General features: G+C 40.8%; 1 protein-coding gene across 10 annotated transcripts in view; it reads left to right on the top strand.

The window, feature by feature from the left end:
• The window catches only part of Traf3 (TNF receptor associated factor 3), a 121,129-nt gene that overhangs the window by 59,933 nt on the left and 45,651 nt on the right, over positions 1 to 15,545 (top strand). For 8 of the 10 annotated variants that reach the window (XM_076551417.1, XM_076551420.1, XM_076551416.1 and 5 more), the window contains one exon: positions 4,497 to 4,608. The exons of the other annotated variants lie outside the window; for them this stretch is intronic. The gene's annotated coding sequence lies outside the window, so the exon portion shown is untranslated. The remainder of the gene's footprint in view (positions 1 to 4,496; positions 4,609 to 15,545) is intronic. 10 annotated transcript variants of the gene reach the window in all.

The following is a 15,545-nucleotide window of genomic DNA, read 5'->3' on the forward strand; positions in this document are numbered from 1 at the left end:
TTTCTGTGCCTTTGGTAGGAATTATCCCTATTATTCTTAGGTTTGGTCTTTTCATGGTATCCCAAATTTCCTGGATGTTTTGTGTTATGACTTTTTTTTGGCTTTAGTGTTTTCTTTGACTGATGAATTTATTTTCTCTATTGTGTCTTCAATGTCAGAGATTCTCTGTTCCATCTCTTGCATTCTGTTGGTTATGCTTGCATCTGTAGTTCCTGTTTGTTTAGTCAGATTTTTTATTTCCAGCATTCCCTCAGTTTGTGTCTTTATTTTGTCAATTTCAATTTTCAAATCTTGAACTGTTTCCTTCATCTGTTTAATTTCTTTTTTTCTTGGCTTTCTTTGATTTCTTCCAAATTTTTGTTTTTTTCTTCCATTTCTTTAAGGGAATTTTTTATTTTCTCTTAAGAGCCTATCATCTTCTTAAAGTCATTTTTAGGGTTGATTTCTTGTGTTTCTTCTGTCTTGGTATGTTCAGCTCTTGCAGGTGTAGAATCACTACGTTCTGATGTTGTCATATAGGTCTTTATGTTATTGCCTGTATTTTTGCACCGGCATCTACACATCTCTTCCTCCGCTCAGTGCAGGCGGTGTCTGTGTTTGAGGGTGCCTCTCTTGTTCAAATTGATAGTCTTGGTCCTCTGGGAGTCCTGGTCAAATGGATGCTGTTGGGCTCTGTTTCTCCAGGAATAGCTTAGTCCCATGGGTGTTAGTGGGTTCTGTCTCAGGGAACAGCTGTTCCCAATCAGGGAGGTTGGGTTTATGGCTTCTGTAATTGTTGGTGTCACATGGGATGGTGTTCTTGGTGAGGGGGACAGGGAAAAGAGGCCCCTGTCCAGTCCCTGGGGCTCCAATGGCTGTTCCCAGTTGGTGCAGGGTGGGTTTATGACTTTGGTGGTTGTTGGGTTCACAGGGGCTGAGGTTTTTTTTTTTTTTTTTTTTTTTTTTTTTTTTTTTTTTTGCGCAAAGGAGCAGGGAAAGGTAGCTATCTGGTCCCTTGGGCTGTGATGGCTGGGCCTAGGGACTAGAGACCTGGTCTGCCTGTCCGGAGATGGGGCCTTACCTGTTCCCAGTTGATGTAGTGTAGGCTTATGACTCTGGTGATCTGGTTCGGTAGCTGGACGGCTCCTTCTCTTTTGCCTTCTCAGTTGCTCACCCACTCCTCAGCTGACCTTGTTTCCTCAGACTGAAGGCTGCAGGTTTCTGAATCCTTTCCCGAATGGATCTCAGCTGAACAGTTTGATCAGTAGGGCAATCTCACCAACACCTCCAAGTTGTTGGGCTTTGCAGGATTGGCAGCTGGGCCCTGGGTCGGCCTCAGGCAGAATGCTCTGGTCCTTCTCATTGAGTCCCACGGTGCTGGCTCCTTCCCCCGAGTGCTGGGATTAAAGACGCTTACATTTTCTTAGCAGAAGTTGACTCATCCAACAGGCTAGTCACTGGCATGTATCTATGTGCCCATCAGGCTAAGGAAATTATTTGGGGGCATATAAAGCTTTCCTCAGTTTGTAATTATAAAAGTTTCAGTTCAGAGGAAAACTAATTTTAAACTTAGATAAACCTAACAGCATAACTTCAGAATGGACAAGTAGACACTGACAGCAGTCTAAGAGAAATGAGCACATTCATAATCATGATGAAGATTTTGCACATCACTATAATTGATGACACAAGCAAACAAAAGGTAAATGTAACTAGCATCTAACTCTCTGGTTTGATGTTACATATATAATATATCTAAAAAATAACATCATAGTTATCTTTCAAGTAGGCAAAGATGTTTATAAACCTTGGCCAATCAGACCAGGCGGTGATGGCCCACACCTTAAATTCCAGCACTCAGGAGGCAAAGGTAAGTGGATTTCTGAGTTCAAGGCCACCCTGGTCTACAGAGCGAGTTCCAAGACAGTCAGGGCTACACAGAGAAACCCTGTCTTGGGAAAAAATAAATAAATAAATAAATAAATAAATAAATAAATAAATAAATAAATAAGCAAACAAACAACTGGCCAGTCTTTCATAGTAGTTCAAATCAGTGTCAGTGCATTTCAGAACACTGTTGTAATACAATTGTAGTCTATGATCTCTGTGGAATTAAGTTATAAATCAGGAATAAAAAGGTAATTACAAAATCCTCAGAGTTTAAAAATAAACTTTTGTTGGGCATGATGGTACATGTTTGTAATGCTAGCACTCAGCAGAGGGAGGGGGGTTGCTGCAAGTTTGAGGCCAGCCTGATCTGCATAGTAAATTCCAGACAAGCCAGGGCCACATAGTGAAACTCATTTCAAAATAAATAATTCTTTCACATAACTCCCAATTAAAGAACATTAGTGAAAGCTAGAAAACATTTTAGGTAGAATGTAGATGAATCTCTAAACAGTCTTATTAAATAAGAAACACAGAGCCAAATACAGAGGTGATAGCCAAAGAGATCAGAGAACTAGTGAAGAGCCTTATCTTACCACCTCGCCACCATCGCTTCCCCAGAGAGTTTCTTCCCATTAAACCTGTGTTTTTATTGCCTTCTTGTTCTGCCTTCTCATTGGCTCTAAGCCCAGCCACATGACTTCCTCGTCACTGCCTGTCTGTACAGACCTCTAGGTCTCTATGGTTGGTACTGGGATTAAAGGCTCGTGTCACCACGCTTGGCTGTGTCCTTGACCACACAGAGACTCTGCCTGCCATGTGATTGGATTAAGGGCTCATACTGCCACTGCCTGATTCCTGTTAATGGCTATATGACCTCGCTATATGACCTCTGATCTCTAGGCAAACTTTATTTATTAACGTACAAATAAAATCACATTTCAGCACAATTAAAATATCACCACAATAGAATAATAGAAACTGTGTATCAGCAGTTGGAAACATTGGGTAGGCTGCCTGTGGGTACCCTACTGGGTGAAGCTCTTTCTTGCATGGTCCTCCAGGTTTGCTCTCTTCTCAAGTCAAAACTTTACTCAGAGTTGGCTGATGACATTGTCAGCTGCAGACTTCTTTATATTTATGTTCAAGTTCTGTGGGAAACAATCTCTTTAAGTAAAAACATCGTAAACTTTTGACTTGGGCCATGTTCAGAGAGTAGACCATCTCTGGTAAGACAGGCCCAAGTTAGTGCTTCTCTAGGCCCAGAGCTTAGAAGCTGGTGGACTCAGAATGGGAAGTTAAACTTGGTGAGAAATTGGGTGCAAGACCCTGAACAGATGCTTAGTTGCAGAATTAAATTTCTATGCAGTGATCATCAGATGTAAATTTTTATAAAATTTATTCAAAATAATCTATACTTTGTATTAAGAGTTTGTAAGATACCATTACGCAGCTATTTAGTCAGCAGGATGAATACATCCACCGAGTTCTGTTGGAAAAGTGAGCAGGAGGTCCTATCAGACCCTTCTTCTAGGAATGCACATTATTAGAGCTGCTGTGAGAAGTACTAGGCGTTCTGTAGAAAATGTTGAATTACATACTTGCCTGATGTAGCAGTCACTCTTCTAGATGTGTGTGTGTGCACCTATGTGCCTATATATTTGAGGTGGATGTAGCAGAAAGATCATTTGAGGTTCATAATTGTTCTTAATCAGGAATGTTGGACCAAGGACTGGATAGCCAAGTTGTGTGTTTATACTCCAGTATTCCATGATAATGGAAACAGACCATAGCTATAGCAACAGCAGTGTTGAACAACAAAAAGCAAGATGAAATTATAGACAGACAGCCAGGCATGGTGGTGCACACCTTTAATCTCAGTTCTTCGAGGCAGAGGCAGGCAGATCTCTGTGAGATTGAAGCCAGCCTGGTGTATTTATATAAAATTCAGAAGCAAGCAAAAATAAGAAAAAGAAAACTCTAGTATGTTTTAGGGTTGTTTACCTGGGTTTTAACTGTAGTAAGAAACGCAGAGAAATACAACCATAAAAGTTAAGGTAGTGGTTTCTTTTTTATTTTTATTTATTTTAGTTTTTCAAAACAGAGTTTCTCCATTTAACCCTGGCTATCCTGGAACTCGCTCTGTAGATCAGGCTGGCCTCAAACTCAGATTCACCTGAATCTGTTTCCTGAGTGCTGGGATTAAAGGTGTGTGCCACCACTACCTGGCCAAGGTAGTGGTTTCTTGGAAGTTACAGAATCATTGCTATCAGAACAAGACATTCTGTGTTTCTGGAGTTCTGGCAGCACTCCCTTACCTGGCCAGGTTGGTACTAGTCTTAGTGTGTAATAACCATGGTAACACTGTGTGATTGTTCCCTGAACTTTGCTGTCTGTATGTAATAGTTTAGCATAAAAGAGACTTAAAGGAAAAAAGAACCAGACTTTATAATGCATGGTTTGATTTTTAAAGTGTAGAAAAACCATAGTACATATGCATATAGGATGATTAAAAATACTTACCTTGAACTTTGTCATTTTATAAAAATGTATGCTCTGAAATTCTGTTATTTAGAGCTTTTGGCATTTTCCAGATGAAAGCTGACCAGGCCTTCCTCTTGATTTCCCAGGTACAAGATCCCCATTACTTGAAGGATAAGGCTGGCACTGCTCGACGTCTTTGTGGAAGCTTCTCCCTCACTCCTGAGCCTCCCTGAAACCTCCTTACAGCATATGACACAGGTATGCTGTTAGGAATGTTTAATATGGGCAGGCTTCTTTCTTAAGCTATTATCTTTTTGCTTTGCATGGAAATAATCTAGTTCCAAAACATGCTGAAGTTACTGTACATAGCAGTTTCCTTCTGAGACAGTTGTTGAGGATCTGCAGATGTGCCCCTGGGTTTTGGTTTGTGTTTGACTGTATCTTTCAGCTTTTTTTCCCTTTCCTTTTTAACATTTATTGTGTGTGTGTGTGTGTGTGTGTGTGTGTGTGTGTATGTTTTGTGGTTTGTGCATCAGAGTGCAGGATATCTGTGAAATCCAGGAGGGTGTAAAAATACCCTGGAGCTGGAAGTACAGGCACTTGTGAGCTGCCTGATAAGGGTCCTGGGATCCAAACTCAGGACCTTTTTAAAAGCACTACATCTCCTAACTGCTGAACCATCTCTTCAGCCCTCTTCCAGTCTTTTAAAACTAGCACTAAACTGTGACCACAGTGGACAGGGCCTCTGGGGCTAAAGAATGATTTCATAACTTTGAAAAACAAGAGTAGCGGCCTTGCTGCCTTGCCAGGCCTACTCTGGAAGCTCTTACCCCTCCCTGCATCCCACCCATAAGCATGCCTCCTTGACAGCCTTCTGGCCAGTGCCACATAGACTGTGCCTTTGCCTTCTTAACCACCTTTCAGTAGAGACTTGAAAGGGGAAAAAATAATACTGTTTTAATCTCTAATTTGTGATTGGAAAAAAAGAAATAAAAAAGGAAAGGACGTGACTGTTTCTAGGTATGGTGGTGATTGAGTGACATTTTATACTTGGAATTAAGAACCTGTAATATGTTACAATATTAAGATAATACCAAAAGGGTTTGAAAATTGCAAAGTGAGAGTTAATACATGGCTACTTTTGATCAGTTGAAAAGTAGCCAGAAAACTGTCATTTAAGTTTCATTTCTAATCACAATATCATCACAGTGCCACCCCCTCCCCATAGTTAACAGTTCTTTCAGTTTGTGAAGTGGGGCTAGAAGCCAGTGAGTCTTATTCATTATAATCTTTTCCACCCAGTTCCTCTGGATTTTTTTTGTGCTCTAAATTCCAGGCTGGTTGTCCTGTGACCAGAGCTTTCCCTGCTTTGTCCATTAGCACTGAACATGTGACAGGTGGGTCTATGCAGAGGCTGGCTCCCTGGCTTCATCAGCCCTCCTTGTAGGCACTCAGTGCTAGTGTGTTCTTGCTGGGAGGCACAGCGTCTGCTGCTGCTCAATGCTCAGTCACTAGAGCCTGCAGAATGCTTCTGTTCTAGCTTTGTCATGTATTCCTCCTTGAATAACTGAAATGTTTCTATACTATTGTGTCAGTAGCTTCCCCATTGGGTATTTGCTTGCCCTAAAGGACAGTTCAAATAGGATATAGGATAAATGCATGCCTGAGTCTTTATTTCTATAAGTTCTCAGCCATACGGTTCTACTATCACTTGGCATGTAACCAGTTGTTACTTGTGAATTGAATCATATTTTCAGGTATTCTTAGAGATGGTCAGATGCCATTTCTGGCCAGCAGAGCCTCCTGGTTCTAGCCACAGTGTTTGACCTGCACCAAAGCTTGCCCTCCTTGCTTTCTGGTCTCTGTAGGTGTTATCTACTTACCTTGAGCCTTCTTTGCTGCCTCTTACAACTGCCTGCTTTTCTCAGCAGCTCTGGTTTCCTTTGTGGGAAGTGGGATCTTGAGGCCCTAGGACTCTTGCCGATATGGGCACTCACGATGTGGGAGCTTGCCAGCATGAATGCTCCTGCTGTGGAGCTGCTAATCATCTCTGGTCCTGGAGACCATGATGTGTTGTTCAGTCTTCACATGTGATTTAGGAGTATTTGAGTTTTACTTCTTTGATTTTATATTTATCTTTTCCCCCCTCATGCTGAAAATCTTGGTTCCTAACATACTTACCATATTCATTCACTTGTTTTAACCTGTAAAAGTATATGCTTGTTTTAAATAACAGTACTAGCAACATATCAACAACATTATACTACCAACACAGCTTTATATTTCCTGCAGTTCTTTGTGTCATTGGACTGCCAAACAGCTGTCTTTTTAAGTCACTTGAGTCATGTGGTTATTTGAATGAAAATGGCCCCCATGGGCTCATATATTTGAATGCTTGGTCCCCAGTTGGTGGAGCTGTTTGGGAAGGACTAGGAGGTGTGGCCTCATTGGAGGAGGTGTGTCACTGAGGATAGGCTCTGAACTTTTAAAAGACTCATGTCCCCCATCCCCCCACCACCACCTCCTGTCTCTCTGCCTCCTGCTTATGGATTTAAATGTAAGCTCTCAGCTACTGCTCCAGTGCCATGCCTGCCTGTCCACTGCCATGCTTCCTGTCATGGACTCTCCCTCTGGAACTGTGAGCCCACATGAACTCTTTCTTCTGTCGGTTGCCTTGATTGTGGTGTTTGTCACAGCAACAGAAAACCTGACTAAGATAAGCCATTCCCTTGCAGTACCATCAGCTGGTTGCATGGTTAAATGCACTTACTTAACTATTTTTTAAGGGAAGAGGTTCTTTTTCATTTTATTTGTATTGTGACTTTACAAAACCTTTTCATGATTCTAAGTCACAATTAAATACTTCTCAAAAATCCTAGCTTCTATTCCCAATCCTTCTTCACAGTGACAAAAAATAGGTTGCTAAAGTTTCTCATGTGTTTTCAGAGATGGAGAGGAAGAGGTGTCTTCTTAGGGCCCCCATGCCCTACCTAGGTACCTCAGTGTCAAGTGTTCAGTGAAGGAGACGGGAGGATTTGGATTAGAACTGGAGCCGAGTTTCAATCCAGCAGAAAAGGGACAGTGTGATGGGGAATGGAAGGAGAGACAAAAGCTGCTGACTTGAATACCACATTTTATTCTCAAGTTTTACATAGTGTAAGCCCCTCCTTAATGTAGCCGTGTGTCTTGCTCTTTGACTCCGTTTTCCTATAAAGGTAATACTCTAGGAAAGGGAATTGCAGCCCCTCCCCCTCTCCCTACCCCCTTTCTGATGGGCAGGCAGAACCTCCCCTGAAAAGGGGCTGCCTGCTCCTGGTGACCTGCAGAGTGGCTTGAGCTCTGGCTCCTGCTGCTTCCTTTCTATCCAGATGGCAGGACTCCAGCTATGGGCCAGGAGAGCTACAGGTCTGCATCTATGAGGTGCTTTAAAACTCCTAAGTTGTGGGACTGCAGAGATGGTTCAGCAGCTAAGAACACTTACTGCTCTTGAAGAAGTCCTGGTTTTAGTTCCCAGCACCGACATTCAGTTGACAATCACCTGTAGCTCCAGTTCCAGGGGGTCCAGTGCCATCTTCTTGCCTCCCTGAGTACCATGCATGGAACACCTAGGTGAGATAAAACACTCATACATAAAAATTAAAAATAAGTAAATCTTAATTAATAAATATCCTAAATTGTATGAACCAAGTGGTAATGTAGAGCTACAAGTGGCTGCTATTTTCTTATAGTTGTAAGCTATTATCTATAATTTAGGTTTTTGCTCCTGTCAGTTTGGGTGGGTTGGTCTGTCTCATTCTCTCTTTGAACCAGGACTTTTAATAAGATAATTAATCTTGTTGGGTTGACTGAATTTAGAATCACCATGGAAACACACCTCTGGATATGTTTATGAACATATTTCCAGAAAGATTTACTAAAAGACCACCATCTATACAGACTGCATTACTTCATGGGCTGAGGCAGTAGACTAAATTAAAAGAAGGAGAAAGTGGGCTGAGCACCAGCATCCATCTCTGCTGCCTGACTGCAGCTGCCTCAGGCCCTCGCTGCCACACCTCCCCCACCCCCACCATGTAGAGCTGCACCTTCAGACTGTGAGCTAAGATGAGCCCGCCCTCCCTCCTTCCCTCCCTCCCTCCCTCCCTCCCTCCCATCCTCCCTCCCATCTTTTCTCCCTCCCTCCCTCCCTAAAGTTGCCTTGGCTAGATCAGTAACAGAACAGGCACAGATAGTAACACATGGTGTGGATGCTCTGCTCGCTTGTTTGCGTGCTCTTCACCTGTGCTGTGCAGGAGAGGCTGGGCCTTCTGCCACTGTGTAGCATCTGGCATCAGGAATCATGAAGGGGCTGCTGTGCCAAAGCAGGGTTCCAGGAGGTATCTTTATTGTCAGAGCACACCTGCCTGCTCACCACCCCTCCCCTCCCCTTCACCATTGGCCTCACTGGATGGCACCGATTCCCTGCTGGACTTGATGTTACGCTTGTTCTCTGCATGAGTGCTGTTTCATCCTTTCTTGCTGGCAGGAGCCATTTTCTTTGTTTATTTGATGCTTCCCTTTTTCGGTTTTCCCCGGGCTTTCCAGTTTTTTGGAATACTTTTGTCAGCAGATGTACTTTTGTTTCTAGTTTCTAAGCTCCAAAATTAAAATATGGTGAAATCACAGTAGAGACCTTAATACTGAAGTTACAAGTGTGAAGTCACCATCCATTTTGCTGCATCACACATGTAAGCGAAGCATCCACAGCAGCTGAATGGAAACCGTAAAGCTATGTCCTAGAGATATCTTATGGTGGGTAAAATAAGGCCTTCAGATACCATATATTTACACCTGAAAATATAGCAGATAGTGAAGAATAGAGCACTAAGTCTGCTTGAAGGACAGCACAGAGTTCTATAATATAGCAGTGCCAGGATGTGGGCTCCAGGGCTGCTGTTTCTGCTCACTGCTGGCTGTGGTTCCTCTTCAGGGTCCCATTGTATATGAGTGGTAAATGCCATGTTCTAGCCATGCAGTTCCCTTCACTGTGACCCCTTCCCTAGGGTAACCCCTTCCCTAGGGGTGCCATCATGTCCATTCAGCAAAAGCTAGCTCTTCATGTGTGGAAGCAAACATTCTTTTCCCACTTGATTTCCAGGAGGATGGAAGCAGAAGTGTTGGCAGTAGCCTCAGGTTTCCCTCGTGTGGGTGACCTGCCATGTTACCCAGACTTGAATGTGTTCAGTTTCTGGGCATTGGAAACTCCATGTTGCTTTTCCAGCTCAGGCTGTTAAACGTTAGTTGACCAAACCCTAAAAAGTTGCTTCAAACACCATCTTGAATGCATTTGACTGACCCAGCATAAATTTTCTTCTTCAATACAGTTATAAATACAGAATTTCATTAGCTTATAATTGCTAAATCTAGATTTTAGGACAGAGGTATACGATGTTTATAGCCATGCAAAAATAAGTGAAATTAAAGTATTTCTATCTAATTGTGAAATCTAATCAAAAGTTTCTATGGTCTTCTATTTGGAAAGGTTTTAAAGATTGATTTTGCTATTTTTTTCTGATAATAGTGCATGGCTTACAAGTGGGACATGGGGGATTCCTTACCCATCAGGATGGATGTAGCTGTCTAACTTTAGGAATCCTTTTTGTTGTTGTTGTTGGAGGGGAGTTTTCGAGACAGGTTTTTTTTTTTTTTTGTCAATTTTTATCATTTATTAAAAAATAAAACTTGGGGATGAATATTAAGGATATAAATCCAAGAGAACTGCAAACAACCACAACATACCACCACTGTCCACTTCCTGGCTTAAAATGCCCACACAATTCCCTGGACCCACCTCTTCCTCCTCCAAGGGCCTTTCTTTACCTTCTCCCAAGTCCATCAGGGAACTACATGATCCATTCTGGCCAGCTGAATGTGAACCCCATGTATCAAACCAATGCTGGACTCCATTGGACATCAGACCACAACACAAAATTCCCATAACATTTCCCTCTTTTTGTCTAATTAAAAAGGAAAGGTTCTAACTCTAACATAGTAAAACTATATAATACAATTATCAGGTATTGTCTAAATAGAAAGGGAAGGTATTAACCCTAAAAAATGAAACTATATACAAGAGCAATTATCAAGTAAGAAATACATTCACAATGTCCAGTCCATATGTATTTGTCAAATTTAGAGAAGCTACCCAATTAGCTGTCTTTTCCTGATGGATTCAAAGTTTTGTACCTAAAATACTTTCTACTATGATTTAGGAGAACTGTAACTGTAAGTATCTAGTCTTCAACCCCATCAAAGACCTGAGAAGGATATAATGTTACCTGAGTAAACAGGAAATACAGAGCAAACAACTTACAAAATTCTAAGAAATGACAGAAACAGTTGGCTGCTTGGCCAGTCACCCTGTGTTCCTCAGAGATATTGGGACATCCAACTTCTGCCTATAGGCCTAGAATATCTGACAGATATTTCTGAGAAGCAGGAAATTTTGAAGGAATGCCCTACCTTGTCTTGGCAAAGTTCAGCAGTCGCATTTCTTTGTGTCCTGCTTGTCCAGTTTGAACAGTATACTTACTGTCAGCAGTCGAGGAAAGGGCAATTTCTTGCCCAGATGGCCAGCTTTTGCCACAAAGAAAGTAAACTCCATGCCATTGTAAAATTTTTTGAGATTAATAGTTGCTTTTTGGATTAAAGTAGATTCAATAATCTACACTTTTTTCCTATTATTCCTATATCTCCCCCTTTTTCTTTTCAAAAAGAGATTCCTAAATCTAATCTCCTTTGCATAGTTTTTTCTTGACCAAGACTAATAAGAATTTTCAGCCAACCCCCCTAAAAATAACAAACATTCATAATCCACTGAAGTGTGGCAGGGTCCTGTGTTATTGTTCCCTTTGGGGGAGGGGGCCAAGTAGGCACAGAATCAATGACAGACTCTGGGAGAAGGTTGAAACAACTTCAGTTTATTCAGGAAGAGGCAGCCTTATATACCCTCCACCCCACACGGGGTAGGGGAGGGAGTCTAATGAATATTCATCTGCTGGTATGACATGGCTGCCTCTCATTGGTCCAGGTCATGTCTCAGCTGCTGTTGCTAGGGCCCTTAGGCAGAACCAGGTTGGCTTTCAGAAAAATGTCTAATTTCTGGTTTGGACTGGCTGGCCCTCCAGCCTGTTAGGGATGAGTCATCCCACACTGAAGGACAAAAACCATCCATCCACCTCTTGGGAATGTAGGAGTCATGTTTTCTAGACTGTTTTCTGTTGACATGGGGTGCTAGCATCTTTAGGGGACCCTGAGAAAATAGAGATAGTGGTCAAGTTCCGGGGAATCCAGCTGTTGTCCAGTCTAGTGTGACAGGACAGTGCAAGGCTATCAGAAGTCCTGGCTGGAGTAGTCTAAGAGCCTGGACCATCTTAACTGTCTTGAAGTTGTCCTGAGCACTTGGTAGTCCAAAGCTGATCTTTGGATGGTGTTTGTCACCTTATCGGCAATACCACAATCCAGGTAGAATTGTTGTTGTGGGACCCCATCATCTTTTGGAGACTTCAAAGGTCACTGTTAGGAATACTCATCATTCACTTCAGAAAACTTAAACATTTTAATGTGCAGCAGATCTTGGAGAGGTTAAAGGACCATATTAATTATTAAATATTAAATACACCTAGGATACACAGGCTTAATTCCTAAATACTCACTTTAGACTCAGGCATGAAATCACATACAGGAAGCTACATGAAGCCTAAGGTTAGAATTAGTTAGTACTCAGCTGGGTGGTGGCGGCACCTTTAAAAGCATTTGGGAGGCAGAACCAGACGGGTCTCTGTGAGTTTGAGGCCAGCCTGGTCTACAGAGCAAGATCCAGGACAGGCATCAAAACTACACACAGAAACTCTGTCTTAAAAAAAACAAAAAACAAAACTTGCCGGGTGATGGTGGCGCATGCCTTTAATCCCAGCACTCGGGAGGCAGAGGCAGGTGGATCTCTGTGAGTTCGAGGCCAGCCTGGTCTACAAAGTGAGTTCCAGTAAAGGCACAAAGCTACACAGAGAAACCCTGTCTCGAAAAACCAAAAAAAAAAAAAAAAAAAAAGCATTAGTTAGTACTCAGTATGACTATTAATATCACAACAGAACGTTTAAATACATATATTGATAAATACATATGTATATTGATCTTATAAATTTTGAGGTAATATTTATGCCTTAAGAAAAGTTTTAAAGAGTCAAAATAAATTTGAGGGATATGAGATTAGTGACAATGTAATAGTCCCTAGATTTTATTTTTCTTCTGTCCCATGCCAGCTGGCTCTCCTGACATGAGACAGAGTATTTGGATTTTCTTTAACAAACATGCTTGGGTTTAGAGAAGGAGAGAACTGCACTCCAGCTTCAAAGCCAACTTAAGTTTTTAATTGAGTTAGGACTACATAAAGACCATTTGCCTAACATGTCAGTCGAGAACAGCAGAAACAAACATTTTGAAAGATTTATGTTTTTATTCTGTTGGAAGTGTTGTAACCAGAAGCCTTTCTCTGTCCCACCCGGTCCCGTGGCTAGCTCAGATAGAGCATGAGACTCTTAATCTCAGGGTCATGGGTTTGTGCCCCACATTGGGCACCATTGGTAACCAGAAGCCTTTCTCTGTCCCACCCAGTTCTGTGGTCCCTCAACCACTTATAAGATAATCACTCAGAGGCTTAATATTAATTACAGACTGTTTGGTCTATGGCTCAGGCTTATTGCTAGCTAGCTATTACATCTTAAATTAACCCATTTCTATTAATCTATATTTTGCCATGTGGTCATGGCTTTACCAGTCTGCTGGCATGTTGCTCCTTGGGTGGTGAGCTGGCATCTCTTTGACTCCACCCCCTTCTCCTTGTCTCTTTCTTGGATTATCTACCTGCCTCTTATCTTGCCTTACCATAGCCCAAAACAGCTTTTTTATTAACCAATAGTAGCAATGCATATTCACAGCATACAGAAAGACCATCCCACAGCAAAGTGTGCTATACTGTTAGGCCAATTTACTCCTTCCTCTTCTTGGGACAGTTTTTCCAGATGATTCTTCCTTCTTCAGATGCTTCATTTGTCCAATGGTCTTCAGATTTCTTAGTTGGATGTTTTTATTCTCCTGGAAAGACAAAAACAAAACCTTACCCCAACCTTAATTTGGGGAAATTTTCCTTTTTGCCAGGTTGAATGACCAAGCTGTTTGATGAACCATCACCTCTCCTAATCAAGAGGTCTCTCATGTTCTAATTGCTAAATAAATCTTTAGCAATATTGATGGTATCCATATCTTTTCTTCTCCTGTGGAAACAAAAGCAAAACCTTCCCCAACATAACACATATCCTGGTTTCCATTCTGAGGTCAACACATCTTTGAAATATACTGGCTGATTTAGTTCAACATTTTCTTCTATTATCCAATGTCTCTCTGCAGCTGTTATTCCTTTTTCATTAGCATTTAAAAAAGTTAAAGTTAATAAAACATTGTGCAGTCTATCTCTAGGGGTCTTTATTACCCCTTTCTGTTTATTAAGCATATATTTTAAAGTGAAATTAGATCTTTCTGTAACTGTCCTGTAAGATTGTGTGGTATACCTGTAATATGCTTTATGTTGTAATATGTAAAGAACTGTTTCATTTTATTAGAGACATATGTTGGAGCATTGTCAATCTTAATTTGTACAGGTATTTCATAATGGCTATAATCTTTAATAAGTATGTGATTACAGAATCAGCCTTTTCAGAACTCAGAGCAGTTGCCCATTGAAATCCTGAATATGTATGTATGGTATAGTGCACATACTTTAATTTTCCAAATTTTGCAAAATGAAACACATCCATTTGCCATATTTCATTTCTTTGAATACACTTAGAATTACTTCCTGCAGTTAGTGGAGTTTAGTTCTATAGGGCACAAGTATAATGAAATTTTCTTGGCTTGTTGCCAAGTGATAGAAAACTCTGTTTTTAAACCTTTGCTATTAACATGGTGTGTCTTACAAAATTTTGAGGCTTCTGGCACATTTCCTACCAATAGCTGATCAATTTCATCATTATCTTGTGCTAAAAGGTCTGGTAGGGCCTGTATGGGATCCGATATGTGTTATATATAAGGGATTTCTATTTCTGACTATTTCCTGCAATTGAATAAATAACAAAGTTAATTCTGAATCATCATAAGTAAGTTCAGCGGTTTCAATGTGTAAAACAATTTGTTATGCCTATTGAGAGTCGGTAACTATATTGAGAAGTTCTGGAAAATCTAATAATACCATGAGAATCGCATATAATTTCAGTGTTTGACAGAATCCCCATAAGGGCTTTGAGCCACTTTACTTAAACTTCCTGATTTATAAACTGCCTTTCCTGATTTATTTGCATCAGTATAGAACATAGGGGCTCCAGATATTGGTGTTCCCCACACAATGTGAGGAGGACCCAGTTGGTTCTTTTTATAAATTGAAGTCTCTTGTTTTGAAGATATTTGTTGTTAATTGCTCCAAAAAAATTATTGTAAGCTCTTTGACAGTGTTCATTTTTTGCCCATAATGAGAACATTTCAGCAATAGTAAAAGGTACTGCAATTTCTGTTGGGTCCATTCCTGTTAATTGACAAAGTCTCAACTTTCCTTTCAGAATCAATTTAGAAACCTTTTCTACATAGACCTTTAATTTTTTACATTGTTTGTGTGGCAAAAATATCCATTCTAAAGTATTATCTTCTCTCTGCATGAGAATTCCTCTAGGAGAATGAGTAGAAGGTAGAATGACTAGGATACAGTCAAGCTCTGGATCCAAGTGATCCACATGTGTATCTGTGTGTGTGTGTGTGTGTGTGTGTGTGTGTACGTGTACACATACTTTTTTTTTTTTTTTTTAACCAAAGTCAATTCTCTCTCAGCCTCGGCTGGTAATTTTCTTGGACTACTTAAGTCTTTATCACTTTGTAAGGTTTCAAATAAATTACATAGTTCTTGAGTTGTTAATCCAGTTGTGGGCTGTTAGCCAGTTAATATCTCCCAGAAATTTTTGAAAATCATTAAGAGTTTGCAATTGATCTTTCCTGATTTGTATCTTTTGTGGTTGAATATTTTGTAAACTTATCTTATATCCTAGGTATTTAATAGAATCTCCTCTCTGTTTTTTCAGGAGCAATTTGTAATCTCCACAAGGCAATATTTTCTT

Source organism: Peromyscus maniculatus, chromosome 14 (genome assembly GCF_049852395.1).
Source record: "Peromyscus maniculatus bairdii isolate BWxNUB_F1_BW_parent chromosome 14, HU_Pman_BW_mat_3.1, whole genome shotgun sequence".
Classification (NCBI taxonomy): domain Eukaryota; kingdom Metazoa; phylum Chordata; class Mammalia; order Rodentia; family Cricetidae; genus Peromyscus; species Peromyscus maniculatus.